This window comes from Ranitomeya variabilis, chromosome 6 (assembly GCF_051348905.1).
Source record: "Ranitomeya variabilis isolate aRanVar5 chromosome 6, aRanVar5.hap1, whole genome shotgun sequence".
Lineage (NCBI taxonomy): Eukaryota > Metazoa > Chordata > Amphibia > Anura > Dendrobatidae > Ranitomeya > Ranitomeya variabilis.
In genome coordinates, this window is record NC_135237.1 from 215,754,588 (window position 1) to 215,772,088 (window position 17,501).

Below are 17,501 nucleotides of genomic sequence, written 5' to 3' on the forward strand. Positions count from 1 at the left end.
GATGTGCAGGAGGCAGAAAGAGCTGGGGACAGAGGGGAGCGCACGGTCCCAAGATGACGCCGAGGCAGCGGAGGAGGCGGCCAAAGCGAGCGCAGCATACATGAGGAAGATGGAGGTGATCTCCAAGTTGGAAAAGTTTGCTAGAATGGAGGGGGCAGTGAGGCAGCAGCAGGAAGCTGGAGCTGGAGATGAGGTGGCTGGAGGAATGGAGGAGACAGGGGAGCTAAACAGAGAACAGCTTCAGGCACAGTATAGCCCCACAATGCAGAAGTCCCCCATGTGTAGTGAAGCTGCAGGTGTCAGGACTCTGAACATTTTCTACCTTTTGTGCATTACTGCCCTCTTCCAAGATGACGTCTTTGGTCTCTTGTGCACGGTGTCTTCCTGCTATAAAACTCCACCCCAGCCTTCAGTCTGTGCTAGAGTATTCTGCCTTGCATCCATCTCCTGACCTCTGATTACTCCCTGGCTATACACCTGCTCCTGTGAACCTGTGTGGTGATCCTGCTACTCTGCTCTGAGTTCCTGCTGCATACACAAGTTTCCAGTAATCCTCCTTCATCTGCTGCTCGTGTTTACTTCATCTGCATTTGCTGGACATGTAAGCTGCTGCTGCTTTGCATTAACCTGAGACTATTAACCAGGCCTTCCTGGTTGAGCTAAGATATGATTTGAACTGCCTATAAGCATATCTATCTGTGTCTGGACTAAGACAAGGATTTATTCGTGTCAAGTATCCTCAAGAACAACTGTGCTTCATAGATTTTCTGCTTAATTGCATTTTTCTCTGAAGACTGCTAAGCTGCGTTTATTATTTGCACCAAGTGTTGTGGACTTGAGTTTCTCTTTGCACCTGTTTGAATCACCGTGTGATAATATAGACTTTACCACTTATAAAACTGTGTCCTGTGTCTTGTTCCACGCAGAGTCTCCTGAGTTATCCCCTATAATTATTACAGCAGGATAAATGTGGCATGTCACACAATGCAGTAACCTCACAAGCCCCTGTGCACAGTGGACAGCCTTCAGACATGTGCAGCAGATATGAATGAACCGACACTTAGGGATGTATTTTCAGTGGTGTACTTCTGCAAATCTGCACTCACTGCCCTAACCTCGCAGGTTGACTGCCTGAAGGGTGAAATAGCTGCCCTCAGCGTTGCTATGCAAAAAGTTGAGAAGAGGACGGAGGCGGTGGAGGAACGTATCGGTGGTGCAGAGGATCAGATTGCTGAACTGTGAAAAAGAGAGGAAAAGTATGTCCAACGCATCTTGTAGCTGGAATTTAAAACAGATGATCTTGAAAACCGTTCCCGTAGGAACAATTTGAGGATAATTGGAGTCCCTGAAAAGGTGGAGGGGAATAATCCCACTGATTTTATTGAAACATGGCTGAAAACCTAAGTGGGAGGAGACAGCCTTACTAAATTGTTTGCAGTGGAGAGGGCTCATCGAGTACCATCGAGACCCTTACCCCCAGGGTCGCCCCCGAGATCTATTCTGGCTAAAATCCTGAAATACCAGGACCGTGATATCTTACTTCGAAGGACCAGAGATATAGGTGAATTAACCATTGATGGCAACCGAATCTCCATATACCCAGATTACTCCGCTGCAGTTCAGAAGCTCAGGATAACTGGGTTTGGCATATTCAATGCTATATCCAGCCAAGTTAAGGGTAGTAGCCCTGGGGGGGTTCACTTCTTTCAGACCCCTGTGGAGGTGAGAAATTGGCTGGATCAGATCAACAAACGTATTAGAGCTGATGGGACACACTGAAATGACTTTGTTTTGATTGTTGGATTTAACTAATATTAAGAATGCTAAAATTATATTGACAGTGTTCAGGATGGTTGTGTTCAGCAGCACAACAGGCATTATATCCTGTCAAAAGTGGGTGGGGGAGATGAAGAGGTGGAAGGTTAGTTAGCTGAGTGGTACAGTGTATCTCATAACTGCTATATTGTGGAACAGCGTTCCTATTTCTCATATAGAGAGGGAGGTACAGGTATTAAAGAAAAGGTTTGATATAGTTTTTGTGGGAAAAGAGTGGGAGAGTTCGAGGGGTAGTTCAGAGTCACCAGTATACAGGCAGAGATGCTTACCTGTCCAAGGCCTCCAACAATTGCACTAACCAAGGTGCAGCGGACCTAAGTTAAGATGGCAAATACACAGGTGCAATAATACCGATAAGGCAGCCACCCTACAATCAGGAATTTGCCGCTTGGTGCACCTGTGCAAACAAATAGTCTGTATGTGGCGTGTTCACACAGGAACAGTGGAGGTCTTTCCTCTTATGGTGTTTTTTTAGATTAGGACTGCCAATATGTAAGGACTAGTGTTGAGCGATACCGTCCGATACTTGAAAGTGACGTCACGGAAGTAAAAGCGCGCATTTTAAGCAAAGAACGCTGCCGGTTCCCTCGGTGAGGTCCAGGCTGCGTCGGAGAGGTGAGTATAGCAATATTTTTTATTTTAATTCTTAATTTTACACATTAATGTTGTTTCGATACCGATACCCGATACCACAAAAGTATCGGATCTCGGTATCGGAATTCCGATACCCGCAAGTATCGGCCGATACCCGATACTTGCGGTATCGGAATGCTCAGTACTAGTAAGGACCCTTGACGCGGGTTGGCAGCTTAAATATTGTGGCCATAATATCGACCAATACCTTGCATACATTGTTGTTTTTGGTGCACCGTATATTTTTCCAGGGTGCGGCTGGGCCCTAGATGGCTCTGTACACTGTGGCCTCTGTTCACACAGGATGCATTATGGTGAGCCCGCTACATGGCGTCATTAATAGGCTTTGAGCCATATACTTTGCATTCCTGTGTGAACACGCCACATAAAGACTATTTGTTTGCACAGGTGCACCAAGCGGCCAATTCCTGATTGTAGGGTGGCTGCCTTATCGGTATTATTGCACCTGTGTATTTGCCATCTTAACTTGGGTCCACTGCACCTTGGTTAGTGCAATTGTTGGAGGCCTTGGACAGCTAAGCATCTCTGCCTATATACTGGTGTTTTTTGTCTAGAATGGTGGAGGTCTTTCCTCTTATGGTGTTTTTTTAGATTAGGACTGCCAATATGTAAGGACCCTTGATGCGGGATGGCAGCTTAAATATTGTGGCCATAATATCGACCAATACCTTGCATACATTGTTATGTTTTTGGTGCACTGTATATTTTTCCAGGGTGCAGCTGGGCCCTAGATGGCTCTGTACACTGTGGCCTCTGTTCACACAGGATGCATTATGGTGAGCCCGCTACATGGCGTCATTAATAGGCTTTGAGCCATATACTTTGCATTCCTGTGTGAACACGCAACATACAGTCTCTTTGTTTGCACAGGTGCACCAAACGGCCAATTCCTGATTGTAGCGTGGCTGCCTTATCAGTATTATTGCACCTATGTATTTGCCATCTTAACTTGGGTCCGCTGCACCTTGGTTAGTGCAATTGTTGGAGACCTTGGACAGGTAAGCATCTCTGCCTGTATACTGGTGTTTTTTTTGTCTAGAATAGTGGAGGTCTTTCCTCTTATGGTGTTTTTGTAGTTCAAAGTCAAAGTTAAACTGGGGACTTGTGGGGTAGTGGGGGTTGGGGGGAGGGCAATGGGAGGGTTTGGAGACCAAAAAGGCATGGGAGTAAAAATTGGTTTAATTTATGATGGGAGGAAGGGTTAACTTTATAAGTTGGAACGTTCGTGGTCTTTCTAACAGCATAAGACGCACACCAGTGTTGAAATACATTATACAACAGAGACCCTCGGTAATATGTCTTCAAGAAACACATCTGGTTAGCAAAAAAATAGCTGTGCTGCAAAAGAGATGGGTGAGGAAGGCATATCAATCGACGTTCTCAGCTTACGCTAGAGGGGTGTCAATATTGGTGCATACAAGTACACCGTTTGAGGAGGTATAGGTGGTGATAGATAAGGACAGTCAATATGTATTTGTAGTATGTAAGATTTTCAATAGATTGCTATGCATTGTGTCTGTGTATATTTTTCCACCATACTCGGGGAAAAAGATGCAAGAAATTCTAGGAATTTCGAGTAGATGGGTAGGGGTTCCTATGCTTATAGTGGGGATATGAATAACATTGTAAATTACCACTGGGATAGGGGTAGATATGCCGTGTTGAGAAAAGAGGGGAATGAGACTTTGTTTGGAAATTATTTAACGGAAGTAGCTTTAATAGATCTTTGGCAGGTACAGAATGTCGATAGGTATTGCTATTGCTGTTATTCAGCAACATATGGCTCTTTGTCTAGAATTGATTTGGCCTTGGGAAATGAATGGATGGACAATTTGGTACAAGAGGTGGAATATCTACCAAGAGTGCTGTCAGACCATAGTCCGTTAGTGGTGACGTTACAAATTGAGGGCCAAGGGAATAAATTAGGATTGGGATGGAAACTTAACCCCTTTTGGTTACAACTCCTAGATATGGGGAAGATTGGGGACGAAATATAACAGAATTCTTTAGGCTTAATGAGAGCAGTGCAGAGCAGCATATTGTGTGGGACACTATGAAGGCATTTTTAAGGGGAATTTTATTTAGGGATATATCGAGGCATAAAACTGCATCTAGAAATACAGATATAGCAGTACTGGAGGAGTTGAGGGCAGCGGAGGAAGCTTTGAGTGCCCAGTGTTCTTCTTCTCAGAAGAGGCAATTTGCATATCAGCGTTCTCAAGACACACAAGACCGCATGAAGGCTGCTCAGGAGGAGGTAAATAAATTACATCTGCGCAAGGCAGAAAGGTTGAAGGCATTTCAAAAAGAAGCTTACTTTTCAGAGGGGGAAAAAGTGGGACATCTGCTTTCAGCAGTGGCTTCTGTGCAGCGTGATTCGGCACATGTCTATGCACTAAAATCGGAGACTGGTGTAGTGGTTACGCAGGGGGAGCAACTTCTGGAGGTTTTTAGGGACTTCTATGGGAGGTTATATTCTTCCCAGTTGCAGCAAGTGGAGCGCGAGATTGATGCATTTCTAGAGGAGGCCCACTTACCTAAGTTGAGTACTGAGGATTGGTTGGATGGACCGCTCTCAATGGAGGAATTAGGAGAGGCTTTGGTGTCCATGGCCGGGACAGGGCGTCGGGGGCGGATGGTATCCCAGCAGAAGTGTATAAAAAATCTTAATGAGGAAGTGCTGACTAAATTGTTAGGGGTATTCAATGAGTCGCTGGAGAGGGGAACACTGACAACATCTATGAGGGAGGCTATAATTGTAGTCATCCCCAAATCTGGAAAAGATCCACAGTTGCCGGAGTCATATAGACCAATATTACTTTTGACAGCAGACATTAACCCCTTTACCCCAAGGGTTGTTTGCACGTTAAAACCTTTACCCCCAAGGGTGGTTTGCACGTTAATACGTTAATGACCGGGCCAATTTTTACAATTCTGACCACTGTCCCTTTATGAGGTTATAACTCTGGAACGCTTCAACGGATCCCAGTGATTCTGACATTGTTTTCTCGGGACATATTGTACTTCATTATAGTGGTAACACTTCTTTGATATTACCTGCGTTTATTTGTGAAAAAAAAACGGAAATTTGGCAAAAATGTTGAAAATTTCACAATTTTCCAACTTTGAATTTTTATACAATTAAATCACAGAGATATGTCACACAGAATACTTAATAAGTAACATTTCCCACATATCTACTTTACATCAGCACAATTTTGGAACTAAATTTTTTTTTGTTAGGGAGTTATAAGGGTTAAAAGTTGACCAGCAATTTCTCATTTTTACAACACTGTTTTTTTTTAGGGACCACATCTCATTTGAAGTCATTTTGAGGGGTCTATATTATGGAAAATACCCAAGTGTGACACCATTCTAAAAACTGCACCCCTCAAGGTGCTCAAAACCACATTCAAAAAGTTTATTAACCCTTCAGGTGTTTCACAGGAATTTTTGGAATGTTTAAATAAAAATGAACATTTAACTTTTTTACACAAAAAATTTACTTCAGCTCCAATTTGTCCTATTTTACAAAGGGTAACAAGAGAAAATGGACCCCAAAAGTTGTTCTACAATTTGTCCTGAGTACGCCGATACCCCATATGTGGGGGTAAACCAGTGTTTGGGTGCATGGCAGAGCTCGGAAGCAAAGGAGCGCCATTTGACTTTTCAATGCAAAATTGACTGAAATTCAGATGGGATGTCATGTTGCGTTTGGAGAGCCCCTGATGTGACTAAACATTGAAACCCCCACAAGTGACACCATTTTGGAAAGTAGACCCCCTAAGGAACTTATCTAGATGTGTGGTGAGCACTTTGACCCACCAACTGCTTCACAGAAGTTTATAATGTAGAGCCGTAAAAATAAAAAATCATATTTTTTCACAAAAATGATTTTTTTCACCCCCAATTTTTTATTTTCCCAACGGTAAGAGAAGAAATTGGACCCCAAAAGTTGTTGTACAATTTGTCCTGAGTACGCTGATACCTCATATGTGGGGGTAAACCACTGTTTGGGTGCATGGCAGAGCTCGGAAGGGAAGGAGCACCATTTGACTTTTCAATGCAAAATTGACTGGAATTGAGATTGGACACCATGTTGCGTTTGCAGAGCCACTGATGTGCCTAAACATTGAAACCCCCCACAAGTGACACCATTTTGGAAAGTAGACCCCCTAAGGAACTCATCTAGATGTGTTGTGAGAGCTTTGAACCCCCAAGTGTTTCACTACAGTTTATAACGCAGAGCCGTGAAAATAAAAATTCTTTTTTTCCCCACAAAAATTATATTTTAGCCCCCAGTTTTGTATTTTCCCAAGGGTAACAGGAGAAATTGGACCCAAAATGTTGTTGTCCAATTTGTCCTGAGTACGCTGATACCCCATATGTGGGGGGGAACCACCGTTTAGGCACATGGGAGAGCTCGGAAGGGAAGGAGCGCCATTTGGAATGCAGACTTAGATGGAATGGTCTGCAGGCGTCACGTTGCATTTTCAGAGCCCCTTATGTACCTAAACTGTAGAAACCCCCCAAAAGTGACACCATATTGGAAACTAGACCCCCCAAGGAACTTATCTAGATGTGTTGTGAGAACTTTGAACCCCCAAGTGTTTCACTACAGTTTATAACGCAGAGCCGTGAAAATAAAAAATCCTTTTTTTTCCCACAAAAATTATTTTTTAGCCCCCAGTTTTGTATTTTTCCAAGGGAAACAGTGTAAATTGAATGCCAAAAGTTGTTGTCCAATTTATCCTGAGTACGTTGATACCCAATATGTGGGGGGAAACCACCGTTTGGGCGCATGGGAGAGCGCGGAAGGGAAGGAGCGCCATTTGGAATGCAGACTTAGATGGATTGGTCTGCAGGCGTCACGTTGCATTTGCAGAGCCCCTGATGTAACTAAACAGTAGAAACCCCCCATGAGTGACCCCATATTGGAAACTAGACCCCACAAGGAACTTATCTAGATGTGTTGTGAGAACTTTGAACCCCCAAGTGTTTCACTACAGTTTATAACGCAGAGCCGTGAAAATAAAAAATATTTTTTTTACACAAAAATTATTTTTTAGCCCCCAGTTTTGTATTTTCCCAAGAGTAACAGGAGAAATTGGACCCCAATAGTTGTTGTCCAATGTGTCCTGAGTACGCTGATACCTCATATGTTGGGGTAAACCCCTGTTTGTGCGCTCGGGAGAGCTCGGAAGGGAAAGAGCACTGTTTTACTTTTTTAAAGCAGAATTGGCTGGAATTGAGATCGGACGCAATGTCGCATTTGGAGAGCCCCTGATGTGCTTAAACAGTGGAAACCCCCCAATTATAACTGAAACCCTAATCCAAACACACCCCTAACCCTAATTTCAACTGTAACCCTAACCACACCCCTAACTCTGACACACCCCTAACCCTAATCCCAACCCTATTCCCAACTGTAAATGTAATCCAAACCCTAACTTTAGCCCCAACCCTAACTTTAGCCCCAACCCTAACTTTAGCCCCAACCCTAACCCTAACTGTAGCCCTAACCCTAGCCCCATCCCTAACCCTAGCCCTAACCCTAGCCCTAACCCTAGCCCTAACTCTAGCCCTAATGGGAAACTGGAAATAAATACATTTTTTTAATTTTTTTAAATTTTTCGTAACTAAGGGGGTGATGAAGGGGTTTGATTTACTATTTATAGCAGGTTTTCTAGTGGATTCTTATGATTGGCAGCCGTCACACACTAAAAGACGCTTTTTATTGCAAAAAATGTTTTTTGCGTTACCACATTTTGAGTGCTATAATTTTTCCATATTTTGGTCCACAGAGTCATGTGAGGTCTTGTTTTTTGCGGGACGAGTTGACGTTTTTATTGGTAACATTTTTGGGCACGTGACATTTTGTGATCGCTTTTTATGAGGCAGAATGACCAAAATCCAGCTATTCATGAATTTCTTTTGGGGGGGGGCGCTGATACCGTTCCGCGTTTGGTAAAATGGATAAAGCAGTTTTATTCTTCGGGTCAGTACGATTATAGTGATACCTCATTTATATCATTTTTTAATGTTTTGGCGCTTTTATACGATAAAAACTATTTTATAGAAAAAATAATTATTTTTGCATCGCTTTATTCTGAGGACTAAAACTTTTTTATTTTTTTGCTGATGATGCTGTATGGCGGCTCGTTTTTTGCGGGACAAGATGACGTTTTCAGTGGTACCATGGTTATTTATTTCCGTCTTTTTCATCGCATGTTATTCCACTTTTTGTTCGGGGGTATGATAATAAAGCGTTGTTTTTTGCCTCTTTTTTTTTTTTTTTTACGGTGTTCACTGAAGGGGTTAACTAGTAGGACAGTTTTATAGGTCGGGTCGTTACGGACGCGGCGATACTAAATATGTGTACTTTTATTGTTTTTTTATTTAGCTAAAGGAATGTATTTATTGGAACAATTTTTTTTATTATTATTATTTATTTAGGATTTTTATATATTTTATTTTTTTACACATGTAATTTTTTTTTTCTTTTATATTTTTACTTTGCCCCAGGGGGGGACATCACAGTAAAGTGACAGATCGCCGATCTGACACTTTGCTGTGTACTGTGTCAGATCGGCGATAACACAGCACAGCAGAGAGGCTTCCCGGCGCCTGCTCTGATCAGGCGCTGTGAAGCCACATCCCTGCAGGACCCGGATGCAGCCCGGCGGCCATTTTGGATCCGGGGACTGCAGGGAAAAGATGCTCGGTACAAGGTGAACACATCGTCTTGTACCGATCGCCTCAGGGAAGCCCGCAGGGAGCCCCCCTCCCTGCGCGATGCTACCCTATACCGCCGGCACACTGCGATCATGTTTGATCGCAGTGTGCCGGGGGTTAATGTGCCGGGGACGGTCCGTGACCACTCCTGGCACATAGTGCTGGATATCAACTGCAATAGTCAGCTGACACCCGGCCGCGATCGGCCGCGCTCCCCCCGTAAGCGCGGCCGATCGCGCTGGACGTACTATTCCGTCCTTGGGAAGTAGGGCCCACCCCACATGGACGGAATAGTACGTCCGATGACAGAAAGGGGTTAAGATACTGGCAAAGGCCCTGGCGAATAGACTAATCTGGATAATAGATAAGGTGGTCCACCGGACCAGTCTGGCTTTATGCCAAACAAATCCATTGCTGTTTACTTAAGGAGGCTATACATATAAGGCCTTTGACAGCGTGGAATGGAACTATCTGTGGTCAGTGCTGTGTCGCTTTGGGTTTGGGCCAGTGTTTGTCCCATGGGTAAAATTACTGTACTCCTCTCCAGTGGCCAAAATCAAAGTGAATAATAAATTGTCGGAGAGTTTTCCGTTGTTTCGTGGTACGAGACAGGGGTGTACTTTATCTCTGCTGCTGTTTGCCTGGCTGTGGAGCCACTAGCTGCCAAAATAAGGAGGTCGCAGGAGCTGAAGGGGTATATATATGGGGATGCAGAAGAGAAGGTAGTTCTTTATGCGGATGATATTCTGCTATTTTTGGAGAATTCTAGGGATGCCCTGAGAAATGTAGTTCAGATAATTGAAGGATTTGGACAGATATCAGGACTGCTAATTAACTGGGACAAATCATGTGTACTTCCAATAGATGGGGAAGGGGATTGTACCAGAGAGGTAGAGTTAAATACTAAATTAAAGGTGGTCCGACAATTTAAATATCTGGGGATTCAGGTTGCTCTTCCACTGACGTCATTTGAGGAGCTTAACTTGTGCCCCTTATTACAAAGTCTGCACACTAAAATTATTGCATGGAATAAACTACATTTGTCGGTGGTGGGCAGGGTGAATCTTCTTAAGATGATTGTGATGCCGCAGTTACTATGTGTGCTGCATAATTCCCCCATCGAGATCCCAATGAGTAGGTTCCGCAGAATAAAGTCACTATTTGGAAAATTAGAGTGGTGTAAGAAGAGTCCGAGACTTAAACAAGAAACACTACAAAGACCGAAAGAGGAAGGAGGTCTGGTGCTCCCTAATCCCTGGTTGTACTTCCTTTCTGCACAAAGCCAGCGCCTTAGGGGATGGGGAGATACGTTAGGAGGGGGACGGATACCATCCAGTTTGGGACACTTAACCTCTTTCTGCCATTGGACGTACTATTCCGTCCATGTGGGGTGGGCCCTAATTCCCAAGGACGGAATAGTACTTCCAGCACGATCGCGGCCGGGTGTCAGCTGCCTATCACAGCTGACATCCGGCACTATGTGCCAGGAGTGGTCACGGACCGCCCCCGGCACATTAACCCCCGGCACACAGCGATCAAACATGATCGCGGTGTGCCGGCGGTACAGGGAAGCATCGCGCAGGGAGGGAGCTCCCTGCGGGCTTCCCTGAGACCCCCGGAGCAACGCGATGTGATCGCGTTGCTGCGAGGGTCTCTTACCTCCTATCCCTGCAGGCCCCGGATCCAAAATGGCCGCGGGGCTGCATCCAGGTCCTGCAGGGATTACTTCCGGGTGCCGTGCAGGCGCTGGTAGGCCTGCACGGCTGTATGTCAGATCGGTGATCTGACAGAGTGCTGTGCAAACTGTCAGATCACCGATCTGTGATGTCCCCCCCTGGCACAAAGTAAAAAAAGTTAAAAAAAAAATTCCCACGTGTAAAAAAAAAGAAAAAAAAATTCCTAAATAAAGAAAGAAAAATATATATTATTCCCATAAATACATTTCTTTATCTAAATAAAAAAAATCAAACAATAAAAGTACACATATTTAGTATCGCCGCGTCCGTAACAACCTGACCTATAAAACTATATCACTAGTTAACCCCTCCAGTGAACACCGTAAAAAAAAAAAAAAAACGAGGCAAAAAACAACGCTTTATTCTCATACCGCCAAACAAAAAGTGAAATAACACGTGATCAAAAAAACGGATATAAATAACCATGGTACCGCTGAAAACAACACCTTGTCCCGCAAAAAACGAGCTGCCATATAGCATCATCAGCAAAAAAATAAAAAAGTTATAGTCCTCAGAATAAAGCGATGCCAAAATAATAATTTTTTCTATAAAATTGTTTTTATCGTATAAAAGCGCCAAAACATAAAAAAAATGATATAAATGAGGTATCGCTGTAATCGTACTGACCCGACGAATAAAACTGCTTTATCAATTTTACCAAATACGGAACGGTATAAACGCCTCCCCCAAAAGAAATTCATGAATAGCTGGTTTTTGGTCATTCTGCCTCACAAAAATCAGAATAAAAAGCGATCAAAAAATCTCCCGTGCCCAAACATGTTACCAATAAGAACGTCAACTCGCCCCGCAAAAAACAAGACCTCACATGACTCTGTGGACTCAAATATGGAAAAATTATAGCTCTCAAAATGTGGTAACGCAAAAAATATTTTTTGCAATAAAAAGCGTCTTTCAGTGTGTGACGGCTGCCAATCATAAAAATTCGCTAAAAAAGCCGCTATAAAAGTAAATCAAACCCCCCTTCATCACCCGCTTAATTAGGGAAAAATTCAAAAATTAAAAAAAATGTATTTATTTCCATTTTCGGGCTAGGGCTAGGGTTAGGGTTAGGGCTAGGGTTAGGGTTGGGGCTAGGGTTAGGGTTGGGGCTAGGGTTAAGGCTACAGTTAGGGTTGGGGCTAAAGTTAGGGTTAGGGTTGGGGCTAAAGTTAGGGTTAGGGTTTGGATTAAATTTACGGTTGGGAATAGGGTTGGGATTAGGGTTAGGGGTGTGTCTGGGTTAGAGGTGTGGTTAGGGTTGCCGTTGGGATTAGGGTTAGGGGTGTGTTTGGATTAGGGTTTCAGTTATAATTGGGGGGTTTCCACTGTTTAGGCACATCAGGGGCTCTCCAAAGGCGACATGGCGTCCAATCTCAATTTCAGCCAATTCTGCGTTGAAAAAGTAAAACAGTGCTCCTTCCCTTCCGAGCTCTCCCGTGCGCACAAACAGGGGTTTACCCCAACATATGGGGTATCAGCGTACTCGGAACACATTGGAGAACAAGTTTTGGGGTCCAATTTCTCCTGTTACCCTTGGGAAAATACAAAACTGGCGGCTAAAAAATATTTTTTTGAGGAAAATTTTTTTTTTAATTTTCACGGCTCTGCGTTATAAACTGTAGTGAAACACTTGAGAGTTCAAAACTCTCACAACACATCTAGATGAGTTCCTTAGGGGGTCTAATTTCCAATATGGTGTCACTTGTGGTTTTTTTTTACTGTTTAGGTACATTAGGGGCTCTGCAAACGCAATGTGACGCCTGCAGACCATTCCATCTAAGTCTGCATTCCAAATGGCGCTCCATCCTTCCGAGCCCTCCCATGCGCCCAAACAGTGGTTCCCCCCCACATATGGGGTATCAGCGTACTCAGGACAAATTGGACAACAACTTTTGGGGTCCAATTTCTCCTGTTACCCTCGGGAAAATACAAAACTGGGGGCTAAAAAATAATTTTTGTGGGAAAAAAATTTTGTTTTATTTTTACGGCTCTGCATTGCAAACTTCAGTGAAGCACTTGGTGGGTCAAAGTGCTCACTACACCTCTAGATAAGTTCCTTAGGGGGTCTACTTTCCAAAATAGTGTCACTTGTGGGGGTTTCAATGTTTAGGCACATCAGTGGCTCTCCAAACGCAACATGGCGTCCCATCTCAATTCCTGTCAATTTTGCAGTGAAAAGTCAAACGGCGCTCCTTCCCTTCCGAGCTCTCCCATGCGCCCAAACAGTGGTTTACCCCACATATTGGGTATCAGCGTACTCAGGACAAATTGTACAACAACTTTTGGGGTCCAATTTCTTCTCTTACCCTTGGGAAAATAAAAAATTGGGGGCGAAAAGATAATTTTTGTGAAAAAATATGATTTTTTATTTTTACGGTTCTGCATTATAAACTTCTGTGAAGCACTTGGTGAGTCAAAGTGCTCACCACACCTCTAGATAAGCTCCTTAGGGGGTCTACTTTCCAAAATGGTGTCACTTGTGGGGGGTTTCAATGTTTAGGCACATCAGGAGATCTGCAAACGCAACATGGCATCCAATCTCAATTCCAGTCAATTTTGCATTGAAAAGTCAAATGGCGCTCCTTCGCTTCCGAGCTCTGTCATGCGCCCAAACAGTGGTTTACCCCCACATATGGGGTATTGTCGTACTCATGACAAATTGTACAACATCTCTTGGGGTCCATTTTCTCCTGTTACCCTTGGTAAAATAAAACAAATTGGAGCTGAAGTAAATTTTGTGTGAAAAAAAGTTAAATGTTCATTTTTATTTAAACATTCCAAAAATTCCTGTGAAACACCTGAAGGGTTAATAAACTTTTTGAATGTGGTTTTGAGCACCTTGAGGGGTGCAGTTTTTAGAATGGTGTCACACTTGGGTATTTTCTATCATATAGACCCCTCAAAATGACTTCAAATGAGATGTGGTCCCTAAAAAAAAAAATGGTGTTGTAAAAATGAGAAATTGCTGGTCAACTTTTAACCCTTATAACTCCCTAACAAAAAAAAAATTGGGTTCCAAAATTGTGCTGATGTAAAGTAGACATGTGGGAAATGTTAGTTATTAAGTATTTTGTGTGATATATCACTGTGATTTAATTGCATAAAAATTCAAAGTTGGAAAATTGCGAAATTTTAAAAATTTTCGCCAAATTTCCGTTTTTTTCACAAATAAACGCAGGTAATATCAAAGAATTTTTACCACTATCATGAAGTACAATATGTCTTGAGAAAACAGTGTCAGAATCACCAGGATCCGTTGAAGCGTTCCAGAGTTATAACCTCATAAAGGGACAGTGGTCAGAATTGTAAACATTGGCCTAGTCATTTACGTGCAAACCACCCTTGGGGGTGAAGGGGTTAATAAAGACTTTACCACTGAGTATGGGTCTGGAGGCGGGACATTTTAAGAGGGGCGAACCTTTCTATCCTACCATAAAGTTAATTCATAAGGTGTGGCAGAAAATTAAACAGGTTAGGGGGTGACTCACTTTACTTGGTTCTCGCCTATATGGGAGAATATCTACTTTCAGGAGTTTAGTAATATGGAGGGGTTTGGTGAGTGGAAAGAGGTGGGCGTTAGTTTGATTTATCAACTGATATACCAGGGGAAGCTTAAATCATGGGAGATGTTGCAGGGGGGATTTCAGATCCCAAGGCCGAATCTCTTTCAATATAGACAGATTCAGCACGCATTCCAGACACAAAGTAGGAGAGGGCCTATAGTAATTCAAACGGATCTCACGATAGATTTTATACTTAAAAGTAGTGGAACGAAAGGGGCGATATCTGAGGTATATGGTGACTTGCTACATGATTTTTTGGAGCGACACCCTATCAAAGCTCGAGAGAAGTGGGAGGCAGATGTGGAAGAGATAAATGATGATAGGTGGGAGTCTATTCTGGAATATGTACCCAAGATATCTATGAGTGAACCTGGGAGATTGTCACAGTTATACGTGATTCACAGGGTGTATAGAACCCCTGATAGGTTATTCAAAGCAGGGCTGCAGCCTAATTCTGACTGCCCGAGGTGTTCGCAGTCTCAAGCAGGTATATTGCATATACTTTGGCATTGTCCCAGATTATCTTTCTTTTGGATTGTGGTGTTAAACCGTATTGGCGTGGTATACGGGTGTAATGTCCCTAGGGACCCACTGACATGTATATTGGGGTATGTGGAGGAAATAGAAACAGACAATACGATCAAAATAATAATTGCAAGATTGTTATTTATTGCCAGAAAAATAATAGCAAAATATTGGATTAGAGAAGAAGCCCCTGTCCAGACAAGAATTTATTGCTCAAACAAATTATATTATACAACTGGAAAGAAATATTTATATTAAAAGGAATAAACAGGAATATTTCCATAGAATTTGGCAGCCATGGTTGGATAGCATTAGATAAAATTGCACCTTCTATTGAAATGTAAAATTTATGGTGAATTGTATTAGTGTTGAATATTGTTAATGGTCATGGAAGTAGCGCCTGTCTTTGGGGGGGGTCACCATGGGAGGGGGGGGTTGATGTTATAATGAATAATGGTAAATGAGTATGGTCATGTAATACTTGTGTTATATTTTGTTATGTTTTAAAAAAAAATTATCCGATTTAAAAAAACAAAAACATACTTACCGAACGCCTAATCCACCAAAGCTATCATCTCCTGCAACAAAAATAAAATAATAAACCACAATATTTCTCACCTGTCCACAGAGAAGATAATCCGCAATGTGCCACAGAGGAGTATCTACGGGGTGGGAGTCGGGGCATGTGCCCCGGGCGCAGCTGGCAGGGCGGCGCAGTCGGGCCACATAATGCGCAGTGTCTCCCCCGGCGGCTGCATTCTGCCACCCCCCGAACTGAGTGTCGGCTGTTCTCGTGCACAAAACAGGAACAAACTCACGGTGATGTTTGGGACTCAGATCCAGTTCTGGGGGGCCCTGTTGTGAACTCTGTTTTTGGGCTCCCTCTTGTGGTCACAAGTGGTACTGTGTGAGTGCTGTCTTTGGGCTCCCTCTGGTGGCTCTTTGTGTCATTCTGCAGGTCTGAGGCTGGTTCAGCTGTCTCGTTATCTGTTAGCTGGTTTCCTATTTAGCTCACCTGGACTTTCAGTGGTTGCCTGCTGTCGATGTATTCAGTGCTATTTTGATCTCTCCTGAATTCCTTCGTTATCAGTCTCGCCAAGAGAAGCTAAGTTTCTGTTTGGTTATTTTTTGCTCATCAGTGTTCAATATGTTTCTTGATTATTTATTTGTCCTTGTCCAGCTTGCTAATATGTGATTTCCTTGCTTGCTGGTAGCTCTAGGGGGCTGAGTTTCTTCCCTCACACCGTTAGTTGGTGTGGGGGTTCTTGAATTCTCAGCGTGGATATTTTGTATAGGGTTTTTTACTGACCGCACAGCTCCCTGTCTGTCTTCTGCTATCTAGTATTAGTGGGCCTCATTTGCTGAATCTGTTTTCATTTCTACGTTTTGTATTTTCCCCTTACCTCACCATTATTATTTGTTGGGGACTTCCTATATCTTTGGGGTCATTTCTCTGAGGCAAGTGAGGTCTTACTCTCTCTATAGGGGTAGCAAGTTTCTCAGGCTGCGTCGAGACGTCCAGGAATTTAGGCACGTTCACCGGCTACCTTTAGTGTGTTTGGTAGGATCAGGTTGCGGTCAGTCCAGTTACCACCTCCCTAGAGCTTGTTCTATGTTCAGTAACTTAGCTAGTCTATTTTGTGATCCTCAGCCACTAAGGATCATAACAGTACAGCAGGCCAAAAAGTATTTAATGCATCGCAGAAGTGGGATAAGAGAAGTCCTGAATACAATTTTATTTTTTTTTTCCTCTCCCTTTGCTGCAGTCTGTCCAGCTTCTCTCATCCCCTTAATCTCTGGGTGGCTTTGAGTTCAGCTGCAGACATGGATATTCAGAGTCTGACTTCTAGTGTGGATCATCTTGCTGCAAAGGTGCAAAGCATTCAGGATTTTGTTGTTCACAGTCCTATGTCTGAGCCAAAAATACCTATTCCTGAGTTGTTTTCTGGAGATAGATCTAGGTTTCTGAATTATAAGAATAATTGTAAATTATTTCTTTCTTTGAGACCTCGTTCCTCTGGTGATTCCGCTCAGCAAGTTAGAATTGTTATCTCCCTGTTACGTGGCGACCCTCAAGATTGGGCTTTCTCCCTGGCGCCAGGAGATCCTGCATTGCTGAGTGTGGATGCGTTTTTTCTGGCGCTTGGATTGCTTTATGAGGAACCTAATCTTGAAAACCAGGCAGAAAAGGCCTTGCTGGCTCTCTCTCAGGGCCAGGATGAAGCTGAGGTGTATTGTCAAAAATTTCGGAAATGGTCGGTGCTTACTCAATAGAATGAGTGTGCCCTGGCTGCAAATTTCAGAGAAGGTCTTTCTGAAGCCATTAAGAATGTTATGGTGGGGTTCCCCACGCCTGCAAGTCTGAATGACTCAATGGCTTTGGCCATTCAGATTCATCGGCGTTTGCGGGAGCGCAAATCTGCGCACCATCTGGCGGTGTTTTCTGAACAGA